Below are 13,626 nucleotides of genomic sequence, written 5' to 3'. Positions count from 1 at the left end.
ATTATGTCCCCAAAGAAATTTCATGTGATTTTCATATTCAAGATTTCCACTGTGCTCATGTAGAGATTTAATGAACTCATCGCTAGACTTATTTAACTTGGGCAGTTGAACAACTATGGAAGTCATATAAATGAATAATACAAGCAAAACTTTTTTCCTCTTCCATCAAGGCTTTTTAGGTGCTTTCAAACAAATCAATGCCAACACACAAAATCTGCTATTTCTCTATAACCAAAGGTAAGGGGAAAATTGAAGCTATCTATCTTAGATAGTTCAAGCAAAAACCTGTTTTTAGTTAAATTACCTATTTCAAAGGAGGTATGGAGGTCAAAAGAGATATCTTTCCCCTCCTTTTCCTTAAACTATATTATTTGGCTAATTTGTTCTTTATTTGTTTCAACATCTGAGCCTTGCAATGTTGTTCCCTCTGCTTGAAATATCTTTAAATTTTCCTTCTGTCAATATATTTCCCCCCCTTCAAGATTCATTTCAAAGCTCATCTCTGAGCCTCCGGTGAGGCTCCTCAACACTCCTCCCTCCCTTCCCCCCCCCCCCCCAATGCATCACTATCCTGTTCTATATCTCTAAATATAGTACATGCTATTTTGCCTTTTTTTTCTTAGCTGATATCCTTTTCTTTTTTGGGGGGTAGGGTGGGGTAGGAAGGAGTTGTTTATAAAAGTATTAAAGATTATAAACTTGTTCCAACTAAGCCCATCATCCTTTATGCACATTATTATGCTCAGTACAATATTATATACACAATAGATGTTTAATAAATGCATGTATATGAATTAGGGAATTTTCAGTTTTGAGTAAAGTCTTAAGATGTAAAATAACTTTTCATCTGGATGTAAGATTTCTGAACTATTAAATTTCTTTCCAGAATCTCCAAGGTTACTAAATGGTATAGTAACACTGAACTGTATAAAAGAAATACTTTGCTGGAGAACAATTATAGGATTAGAAAAGTCTCCCGTGTTTTAGTGCATTTGTTTTGTATGTTTAGACATCTTTCTATCATTTGAAAACTTAAGTAAGTATGGGAAAAAAATGGAGACAAAAAGGAGAGGGGTTGAGTACACTTTGGTTGGTTGTGGAACAAAAATCACTAATATAAAGAGGCAAATTTGTAAAAGTTCTTCTTCTAGTTCATTCAGAACAAATGAAAAACAAATGATGCACATTTTTAAAATATTAAAAATAAATGAGATCTGTGGAGGAAAGGCAGCTTAACATATGAGATATAAAATTTTACTCTTGTAACATAATCACTAAAAATCAAAATGGATCAAATAGAAATGAATGACTCTATAATACTAAAAGAATATTTTTTTTAAAAATCCCAAAGAATGAGAAAATGGAGGCTATCTCAGATCAAGAACAACTAACCTAGAAAACAAGTCAAGAAGAAAAAACTTAAAAAGCACAATTACCCCCCCCCAAAAAAATACTCTGAATATCATATTTCAAGAAATCAATAAAGAAAAATTGTCCAGTCATATTAGAAAAAGAGAAAATTGTAAAAATAGAAAGAACCTATTGTTTTCAGAAATAAAAATATCTAGATAATGAGTGAAATGTTCATGGTTCATGGATAGGACAAAACAATGTAATAAAAACAATACTTCTTATGTTAATCTACTAATTCAATGTAATACTAATCGAACCCCAAGTATTACTTCTCAAAACCAGAAGAAAGAAAAAAAAAAAAAAACAGTTCATATAGAAGCAAAAAATTTCAAAAATCTCAAGGGAAATAATGAAAAATGAATGAGAACAAAAAGCATCTAGCTGAATTAGATTTCAAACATTAATAAAAAGCAGCAATTCTCAAAACAAATTTATACTGGCTAGAAAATAGACATCAATCAATTAAATAGGTTAGATATATAACGTAATGGTACCAATGTATATGATAAAACAAACAAACAAACAAATCCCAGTTACTGAGATAAAAGCTTACTATTTGATTAAAAAAAAGAAGAAGTAGAAGAAAAGAAAAGAAAACAATCTGCTGGGTAAATTGGACAACAATATTGAAAAAAAAATAGATTTAGATCAATACCTCAAAAGTTAAATACAGGGCAGCTAGATGGAGCAGTGGATAGAGTACTGACCATGAAGTCAGGATTCAAATTCTACTTTAGACATTTAATACTTAATACTTTCTAGATGTGTGACCCTGGGCAAATCACTTAACCTGAATTACCTAAGCAAAAATTAAATAAATAAATAAATACAGATAAATTTCAAATGAGTATATAGATATAAAAGGTCATATAAAAATATTTAAAAGAAGGAGGGGATAGAGAGAAAGTTCATGACCAAAAGAGTGATAGGGATCAAAGAAGATATAATGAATAATTTTGGTTATATAAAATATAAAAGTTTTTACACAGAGAAATTAAATAGATCTAAGATTAAAAGATAAATAATTACAAAAATATTTTTAGCAATTTATCTAAGGGCCTTATCTTCAGGTTGTTTAAAGATCTGCTTCACATTCAGAAGAATGACAATTATTTCCCAGTTTACAAATGGACTAAGGATATTCAAAGACAATTGTAAGGAAAGAAATGTAGTCTATCAATAGCCCTATGGGGGAAAAAAAAATGCTCCAAATCCTGATTTATTAGGGAGAAAAAAATTACAGTAATTATGAGATTATATCTTACACTCAGCAAATTGTCAAAAATGACCAAACAATAAAAAAATGATAAATGTTGGAAGGGCTATGGCACTATGATGCAGTGTTAATAAATGTGTGAATGGATATAACCATTCTGGAAAAGAATTTGGAATTATGCACAAAAATGTTACTCAAAAGTCCATGTTCTTTGACATTTTATGTCTGTTAGGCTGATTTCTAAAAGACATAAAGGTAAAGGAATTTATAGTTACTTTATTTGTGCTGACAAAAAAAAAATAATAACCTGAAAGCTTGAAGGATGCCTATCAGTTGAAGAATGTGAATAAATTGTGGTATATGGATAAAAGGAAAGAGGTTATTTCATAGAGACATGGAAAGACTTTTTTGAACTGATGTAGAGTGATGTAAATAGAATCAGAAGAATAAATCATACTATTATCAATATTACACAAACCACAATTGTATATCACAATTCACAATTATATCACAATTATACAGTGGTATACAGTTTAATACTCAATATTATACAAATTGAGGATTTTTAGAATCAATGAAGATGAAATGAGCAGAACCAGGAGTACAATTGATAGAATAACAACCAATATAATACAAAGCAAACAACAATCACTTGTCCTTTTTAAGATAAACCATTTTGGAAGCTACAAGAACAATATCAATATAATAAAGATCTATGATTCCACAGGATACATAACAAAATAACTATGTTTTTGTTGACATAAAAGTGATAGATTTTGGATGTAGAATAAGATATAAATATTTTTGTATAAAGCCAATGAAGTGTTTTTTTCTCCCTTCTGCTTGATAATACATATTATTATAAGGAATGCAGTTTTTATTATTTTTTTTTTCATTGAGATGAGGTTGGATGGGAAAGAAAACAGATTTCCTTTAGTCAAAATTACATTAAAAATAAAGAGAGGACACTACAGATGAGAAACATTGCTGCATTTTCAGAAGGGGTCATTGATTATTTATTTTGCTTAAATGTTTACTTTGTTACAAAAAAAATTCTAGAGGAGTAAGGATAATGGATAAATGTTTGTAACTGAAAAACAAAATAAAAAATAATAATGAAAGAAACTGAATCTACAAGAGTCCAAATGTGAAGTCAATGCCTTTATACTCTTCAGAAATAAATGGAGAAGGGAAGGAGTGTAAATATTTAGGAGTTTGTTTCAAGTTTTACAATTATCCTCACACTATATAATTTGAACAAAATGAGCTCTTAACTTAATTTTTTAGGGGACTTGAAATCCTTAATTTTAAGTTGTCCCTTTTCCTAAACAACTATCTTAAATTATTAAACAAGAAACAAAAAAAGATAACTAGGTTATAAACTTCCCTTTTGTGTTAAAGGAATGCTAATACAAAACAATAGGAAGATTATATAATCTTATTTACCTCTCAGACTAGTTGTTATGGTGAGTCAGAATAAATATTATCACTCATTCCCTTTTTTGGTGTGGAAATAACTCACCAGTAAAACCAATGTTAAGATATCTTTTAATTGCTTGGAGCAAGTAATTTATTAAATACATACTGAGGTATCATAGATTCCAAACTTTTTTTAAAAGATATTTTTCTCAGTCATCAAAATACATCACACTTTTATTGCATTTTGAAACCTGTAAACCACTTACAACTCTGTGAGGTAGCTAACTAATGCAAATATTATAACTATATTTAGAAATAAGGGGGAAAAAAAATCAGAGTTTGTGACCTGCTGAGAAACATTCAACTAGGTTTCAGAGAAGATACTGAAATCCAGAAGAGTTCTTAATATCGTATCAGATTATTGTCAGACTAGACTCATTGAAAATGGGTAGGTATTTCAACAGGAGCATATTAGACAAGATTGAAATATCAATGATATGACTCTTTTTTTCTACCTCAATGCAATTTCCACTTTTAAGATTAGTTTTCTTTTTAACCAAACTTGTTAATTACATCAAGCTATAAGCAAATCACTCTTCCTTGTTAGCAACTTTAATCTTAGAATGTTCTCATTTCTTTTTAAATTTTTTATTAAAGCTTTTGTATCATTGGACTGGGTATTTCAAATTCAATAAGTATGTATTGAATAATTATTGTGTGCAGAAAATGAAGCAAGCTACCACAGAAGATAAAAAGTTGACATATTTTCTGTATACATGGAACTTATGGGACACACAAACAAAGTGATAGGAAGAAAAAAAAAAAAAGAGCATCATATAGCTCTGACTATTGTACTAAGAACTTTTTTTTTTTTTCCACTGAGGCAATTAGGGTTAAGTGACTTGTCCAGGGTTACACATCTAGGAAGTATCAAGTGTCTAAAGTTATATTTGAACTCAAGTCCTCCTGACTTCAGGGTTAGTGCTAAGAATTAAAATATATATATCATTGATTCTCCCAACAACACTGGGAGTTAAGTGCTATTATTTTGCTGTTTAGAAAATTGAGATCAATAGAGATTAAGGTGTCTTGCTCAATATCACACAGGTAGTTAATGTCTTAGGGCACATTCAAACTCAGGTCCTCAGGAATTCTATTCACTGTGCCACCAGGTGCCTCTAATGCATTAAGCACAGATAATAAATACTAGTTAATGATTTGTCAGGGATCTATTGCTAGGACTCAAGGTACTTCATGGAGGAATCACATGAGTTATAAAAGACTAAAATCAATAGGCTCTTTCTTTTGGCCTAATCAAAATAAGGTCTTGTTGAATTAGAGGGGATGATAAGGGCAATACTGCCAACCTTTCCCTGTTGATACAGGTGGGATTCACATTAAGATAAAGGGAGGGATTGGGAGACAATCTGAAATGTGATAAGTCTTGGATACCCTAGTTTTCAGTCCATAGATGGTAAACAGAGTCCAGAATGATTTTTCAAATGATTGCTTCCATTATAAAGCAAAAAATTCTCAGTAGGATTCCTGGTTTCATATATCAGGGCAGTTCTTGAGTTAGGGCATTCATGTGTTTTTTAGGGAGAAAATAAGTGCAATTGATTTTTTTTTAATATCTGAAATCATAATAAGGAGGAACTGATCATCTCAGAAACTTGAAGTTTTTGGATTGGAACAGATAATTCCAAACAGTAGAGAAGAGACAATGAAAAAGATGAAGGAGAAGGTATAGGTAAAGCATAGACAGCTTGATGGATTGAGAAGGATTAAACCTGAAGAAAATGGAAAAAAAGCCCAGATTATAATAGGAGATAGAGAAAATAGAAAATAGTTACTGTGAAGTAACATTAGGAAAGGCCTGGTTTATGCCATATTACCTATTTCTACATCCCCAAGGATTTCTCCCTCAGATTTACATGGGAATTTACTTTTAGCACCTTCTTCCCTCTTTAGTCCTATGCCAGACACATATCTAAAGACTTAAAAAGCAACTCTTCCTTACATAATAGTAGTGGGGACTCTGGCCTACAACAACCTGCATTGACATTTTTGAAAATACTCTTTATATTCAAGAGAGTTCAAATTAAAGGACTATTCTCATGGCAGCCCATGAATAAGTTTTCAGTAGCAAAGAGGATAACTTTTTTCTTCTCTTTTTAAAGAGAAGCTCTTTCATCAATCAATCCTGTAAGCTTTGCTTAATAACTTGGTATTATAGATTTTGTCATTTGATTATGGTGACAAGTTTGTTTTGTTTTGTTTTGTTTTTGAGGGGGGAGAGGGAAGGAAAAAAGGAAGGAGACTGTGGAAAAAAGAGAAATGGGAATTGAGAAAATGTCTAGGATGACTAATTGGAATCACATTCTATTTACCTATATTCACTGTGAAGTAAGCTTCATTTTTAGTGACTGGACAAATAAAATCTTGCTGCTAGTTACAGAAATGTAATTTAAGATTGGCCAATGAGGAACCAATAGATTATATAAACTAATAGGTTATATAAAAGTGGAATTTTGCATGAATGGCAGTTGTAAAATTAATAATGTTTCCTTTGGTGTCCTTTTTTTTTTCCTTCTATGGTCAAATTCACTCTTTTTCACTTTCAATTTGTAAGAGAAAACCAGGATATTGTACTTTCTTTTTTCTCTTGATACATTTCTCAGAATTCATTATAGAAGAGTACTGTATTTACTTTGATATTTAAAGGGTGCTTGTTGGTCAGAGAGGTTAAAGTACCAACATGCTGCTGGGATGAATCTCATAACTACTGAACCAAGGAAGGAGAATGCTAAGAATCCTGTATTAATTTATGTTTGCATCTAAATAACATGGTTCAAAAAATTATGTTGGAGTTTGCTTCCAATAAAGAGATGAGAAAATATAACTCCCTTTTTTCCTTATAGAAGTGGGTCACTAAGGTCTGGAACAATGTATAAACTGTTAGCTTCTAATGATATATTGATTTGTTTTGTTGAACTGCTTTTTCTCCTCCCTTTATTTATTTCTGTTGTTATAATGATTCACCGATTTGTGGACTGGGGAGAGAAATATTTAGAAATAAAGGTGATTTAAAAATAAAAGATATGAATAAAAATTAAAATAAACATACTAAGTCACAAACATTCTTTTCTCACGTTAGCTGTTCTTTTCCCCTGTCAGTAAGGTGTCTTTATAAATTAAAACTTATGAGCAATATTAACTGGGGAATGGTTGAACAAATTATGGCAAATGATTATAATAGAATATTATTGCACCATAAGAAATGATGAAAGGGACAGTTTCAGAGAAGCCTGAGAAGGCTTGTAGGAACTTGTGCAAAATGAAGTAAGTAGAACCAGGAGAACAATTTTACAACAACATTGTTAAAACAAACAACTTTGAAAGATTTAACTTTAAGAAATGCAATGACCACCAATGATTCCAAAGAATAGGAGAACTGATCATGGAGCATGCCACCTATCTTCAGGTAGAAAAACCTGATTGAGTAAAGGTGCAGAATAAGATTGCATTTTTGGACATGGCCAATGTTGGAATTTGTTTTGCTTGACTAAGCATATTTGTTGCAAGATTTCCCCCTATATATTGTTGATAGGTGTAAGAGGGAAAATAAGGAAGGGATTGTCAAAAAGAAAGAAAAAAAGAAAGAAGTAAAGAGAAAGAAAAATGTAGAAAAAGAAAACATGAATAAGAGCATTGCTGGTATATTTAAGAAAGCAGAAAGAACATAAGAAGGAACGCAGATAAACAAGATATCTTTGAAAGTTATATGCTGAATTTATTATATACTTAAAAAGAAAAACAAGCTGTACACAATAGAGATTCATAATTTCATGCACATTCTTCTTCTTTTTTTTTTTTGTCCTACTATGCATGTAGAAGTAATCATTTTATTGAGCATTTGAGTTCAGAATTTTAAAAATTGAAATGAAAAAAATCTGTCTGCTATGTGTGTGACTTTTGTGTTTGGCATTAAAACAATATTTTTTTTTCCCCTTTAGAAATCTCAACCAAAACTCACAGGAAAATGAGCCCATTGAAGCTACTAGGTAGCACTCTCAATTAATATGGTGATGCTCTAGCTGGTGCAAAATTTGATTTTAAATAATGCCAAAATTGACCTTTTACCTGGTACTAGTAGTACTATGGGATCAATGAGTTGAAACAATCACCACCACCAAAATATTGTATTGCACTTTGGGGGAAAAATTAAGCTAAACTGAATTGAAGTGTGTTAGGTTACTCAGTATGTTAACCAGTGGTCGGTACAGATCCAGATTCTGTCTGAGACTGTATTTTCCTATCAAAATTTTACTGAAAATGTCTTTTTCTTCTAATTTTCTACTTATTCTTTTCTATCACTGTTATTTTGGTCTATAGATTCTGTCATTTACTCTTTGATACTATTTAATTTGGCTAAAGGAAAGGTCCAGGGTATAACATGTTAGGTAATAATAATACAATTAATAGAATTTCAAGTTTTTTGTTTTTGTTTTTGTTTTTTGTTTTTTGTTTTTTTTACTTCTAAATGCCATGTGCGTTTGAATATGTGAGAGGCCAATATATATCACCTCATTCTCCTAGAGTTATATTAAGCCTATTTAAATCCATCAGAATATGAAAGAAATCACTTAAAATTCTCGTTAGTACATTTATGTTCTTTTTTGCAATTTCTTTCCTTACACTGCAATACCGAGTTAACTCCCCACTATACAGGTTTATCATGAAAACAAGTGATTATAGTATTTAGTGAAACATTTGAGGCTGCTGAAGAAGAGTAAACTTTCAAGAATTCTTATTATCATTGATCTCCATTTAAATAAAATAATCTTTTTTTTTTTTTTTTTGAAGGAGGAGGAAAAATCTTTCTGTTAAGTCTTTCTTGTGTTACGAATAACTACTTTCCTATATTGTCACTGACTGGTAACCCAGTTATTTCTAAAGAACTCCGATTTGGGGTCGGAGGTCCTGGTTTCAAATTCTGACTTCTGCCACTTACTATCTTTTTTACCTTGAGAAAAAGCACAACGTATATGGGCTTCAATTCCCTCTACCAATAACGATGTAGTTGGACTGGGTCACCTCTACAGACTATCTCTAAATCTACACTGCTACTTCCTTTTAAACCTCTACAAGCCAAGATCGACATGAAAGATGATATTTTGCCTTCTTTGGACAGGGAAGAAATAGTAACAGAAGGAAGATTTCAAAACTTCTGTGCAAAGTAAATAATGTCACATCATATCTGGCAAGTGCCAAAAGCGAGCAGAACAGAAAGGAGACGAGTCAGCCTCTCATGCTAGAAAAGTTGAATGTTGGCTTGTCACAGCACCATTCATTTATTTATTATGCATTTATAAGATGACATGAATAATGAACAAAGAGTTGAAGGGGGGTGATGAGTTGGAAAAGTGGAGGTTTCTTCCTCCCCCTTCTTTCTTTCACAAACTGCTTTCAGTCCCTGCTCTCTCCTTTCTCATCTCCGCCTCCTGGCTTCCACACAATCTCAATTAAATGCCCACCTTCTGCAAGCAGTCTTTCTCAGTCTTCTTCAATTCAACTTTTCCCCCCTCTGTGCTTCTCTCCACTTTACGCAATTATATCGCTTGTTTGTACATAATAGCTTGTCCACATCTCTCCCTTCATTAGAATGGAAACTCCTTGAGGGCAGGAGCTTTTTGCCTTGGCGCTTCTCACTGTCTCTGGCACATAGTAGGCCTTTAAGAAATTGCTGACTGACTGCTGGAGCAGGGCTACTTCTCAGCTTCTAGAATCAGGCGTGCTGATATTCAAGGACTACCTTTTCTTTAGTCCAGCTACCGCTGTCGAGGTTAGAAAAGGCTGCCATTTCTTCTCCGTTCTGTCTCTAATCTAACTGCGCCCCACAAACACAAGCATAGATCTAGGAAGCCGAACAAAAGCGTCTAGGAGCCAAAACAGCAGCTGCGGCTCAATCAGACAGACCCGCAGACAGACTTCCTAGACGGACTCGAGGACCAACGCTCCAGGACCGCGCCACTCTGCCGGCATGCTGGGCTTTGGTCTCTCCGGCAGGAGGCGCGGGCGGTCGGGCAGCTTGGGCTAGTGAGTCCCACATTCCTGCGAAGGGTTTGAAAACGGAGGAGGAGACGTCACCCCGCGGGGCTCCTCCCCTCTCCCTTCAATCCCTCCCTCCCTCCCTCCTCCTTCCTCCAAAGTAACTCTGGACTAACAAGAGTCGCTGCCGCCGCCGCGGAGCATGGAGAGCAGCCGCGATCGCACCGGGATTAGGTTCGTCCCTGCTACCCGGAGCTAGTTGGGAATCTGAGAAGAAGCACAAAGAAAGTGATCGCAGTGAGGCTGTCGGAAGCTGGATTTCGGCCCGTAAGGTCTCGCCTCGCCTGGGTTCCACCGGGGGAACTAGAGGGTGTAAAACTTCTCCCCAACTCAACATGGATACAGCAGCGTGGGCGCTGCCTCCCTTCGTGGCTCTTGTGCTCCTTGCCCCATGGCCTTTCCCGGGAGCTGCCCGAGCCCAGTTCTCCGCAGGTAAGTTGCTTAGTGGCGGCGCGAGTGTCTCCTCTCCCTCTGGCCCTCTTACACCTTCCCTCCCCGCCTTTCCTCTGGCTAGAGGGGTTTGCTTGGAAGAGTAAGGGAGGGGAGAGGGAAGAAGCCCCCAGGTCGGGGAAAGGTGCTGGGGAGCGCTGGACTATGCTCGAGTTTCTAGTTGTTGGGAACCGTGGGACAGAAGAGGTGAATCTGGTAGGCTACTCTTCGTTCTGGTCACTTTCGTTGCGAAACCTATTGTTTCATTTCGGACCGTTTCCTAGCCCGGGGTTTGGGTCATTCCTGGATGGCGGCGTCTCGATGTACTTGTGCTGAAGTATTATGATTGCCTACTCTTTTCTCCAGGGATTGTTAGCAGCCGAGTCCGGCTCGCTCTGGGTTAGTTAGGTTAAGGGGGAGCAAAAGTACACAGGACTTCTTCAAAGGGTATTCTGCAGCTTTTGTTGATAATTAGTTCGAGTTCATTTTTTTTTCTTAAAAAAAAAAGAAAAAAAATATTACTCTCCCCAAAGCTGGCCTCCTAATTGTTGTGGATGGAGAAATGTCGAGCTTCGTTCTTGGCCAGGTAGTGTTTGTCCCAGGAATAATCAAACCTGCCACATTGTCTAACTTATTTTTCTTCCTGCTCCCTCCCCCGTCCTTCTCACCAGCCTGCTTACTAATATCAAGCTATTCCTCTTACTTGTATTGTTGATTTGTTATACTAGACTTATCGTGTGAGCAAACCATGACTTGAGGAAACTATTCGTGTTTCTTGGAAGCCAGGTTTGGACAAGGTTGAGGCATTGCAGAAATGGGGAGCTCGGAGTAGGTTTTAGAAACCAGGCTACTACTGTGCTAAGGTCAACTGGAACTAGGCAGAAGGAGGATCAAGGTGATGGGGCTGGAGGGGAGGGAATGGAATGAAACTCCTCTCGCCAGGAAGACAAACATATTGGCTCGTAATTCAAGCCAAGAAAAGCCCTTGAACTCGGTCCCTTCCAGCGAATCTGGTCCCTGTTCCTTTTCCCGCGCGACTGGCGCCTTCCCAAATAAAGTAACTTTTTGTCGGTTGCCTCCCGTGTCTCCTCTGAAGCTTTGTGAGTTTCACCTGGTGAATGGCGGCGTGCAGTGGGGCTCTGTGTCTCCTACCCGCCAGTCCCAGCAACTTGGCTGGCCAGGCTCCCACAGCTCCACTTCGCTGGGAACTGCATCTGCTGCTTTGGTTGGTTGTGCAGATGGAGACACAGAGGTGGCCAAGTTATTATGGAGAAGATAGAGCGGGGAAGAAGCTTCATAGCTATCTTAGCGATCTAGGTTATCAGCATGTCTATTCTGGAGATGGATAATTAACTTAGTTTATAATTGGTGGCTTCCTCAAGTGGTTGTGATTGTTCAGTTTTCTGGAGGGCAAAAAAATCTTCTGCCTGCAGGTTTCATGAGTATGGCTTTATTGTCCCCTTCTTCTCTCTCCCCCCCCCCCCCATCTCCCCCTTCCCTTTCCAGGATCTATAAAGGGAATCAGGCTAGAAAAATTCAGGTAGTTCCCTGTGATGTGTATGCAGTGCAGTCAGGCAGAAATTATGAAATACAACACTTGCAATAAAAGCTGTTCTGAATGTTAGCCATATAGGTGATATATGCAGAATGCATTTGCTGCTTGTGATGAATGATCTGATAATAGAATTTAATTTTCCTTATAATAAACATTACTGCATGCATCTCTGACTTAGTATGACTATTGGTATTGGAGTTGTTCTTCATTTGTAAGGCATTCTATGCAGGCAAGTTGGAGGGAATATTGATTTCTGCCAGTGTTTGTCACTGCATTGAGTGCCTGAGCTGGAAAAGACAAGGAGTTTGTTAATTGAAAGTTTGAACTCCTGGCTAGTAGAGTGATTAAACTACATGTAGTCAAGAGTTGTAACTACTGTTGTTACAGCAGCTCAGGATATAGTCAGTAGTAAAGAAAATGAACCTTCTATTCCATCACACATTTCTTCCAGCATGTAAATATTACTTTTTCTTCAGAAGAATGCTTTTAGATCAAGGGAAGAGATTGTCTACTGCTTACAGTTTGGATATCTCAAATGATCTACCAGAGGGCTTCCTATAAAAGTTTTGAGATTAGTAAACCAACTCCAATGTTATCCTAATTTTCTCTGTGGTGTCTTTTGTACCAAATAATTACTTATTCATTTGTGATTTACATCTGGCCTGCTTCCAAAAACAATACATTCATAGTAATGCTCTCTATATATTGCTGTACTAGGGGGATTTGCCTTTTATTTGAAAAGGTGAAATAGATCAATTAAAGGCTAGTTTGTCTAGGAGGTAAATGACAGTGAAACTCAATAGATGTTTTCCATCAATATGTAGACTGAGTGGAGTCTGAGTATGACTGGATAATTATCTAACTAGAGTAATAATAAACATTTAACTGACCCCATCTGACCTGAATAGATGTTCTTTTCTTTTGTAATATTTTCTTTACCCTTTGTATGTTTTTGCATGTCAAGTCTTTATGAATAAAAGGTGGAATGAGTTGTCTTATACAGTGAACTCCAACTAATAGAAGAGTTATAATAGAATATTCCCAGATGTTCTTTTCTGATTAAGAAAAAAAAGTTTGTATTTATATTGTACTAAAGTAAAATGATGTGCTTCCTTACTGGGTATAATCTTCACAGGACTGTGTGCAACATAGATTTTATAAATAAAGACAATTGTGTCACGTCTGATATGAGATTGATTTACATATAATTTGATACTTAGAGTCAGTCTTGGAACTGTCCAGTTGTAGAAATTAAAAATTTGTTTTCTTAAGAATGATTTTAGCTGAGATTATCAGAACACTAGTATGGGTTATTGTAAATAGTAATTCCAAGTCCTGTGCCAGGCTTGATACAAAAATGCAGGTATTAGAAACATAGTAAGCATATTTCTTTGTGAGGTCCTTATGCCAATGTGGAATTTTTTCCTATGGTGTTTTTTCTTACCTAGATTTTTAAATGGTAAAGCAGCCAATTCTTTTGGGA

This window comes from Antechinus flavipes, chromosome 4 (assembly GCF_016432865.1).
Source record: "Antechinus flavipes isolate AdamAnt ecotype Samford, QLD, Australia chromosome 4, AdamAnt_v2, whole genome shotgun sequence".
Lineage (NCBI taxonomy): Eukaryota > Metazoa > Chordata > Mammalia > Dasyuromorphia > Dasyuridae > Antechinus > Antechinus flavipes.
This window is presented reverse-complemented; position numbering follows the sequence as displayed.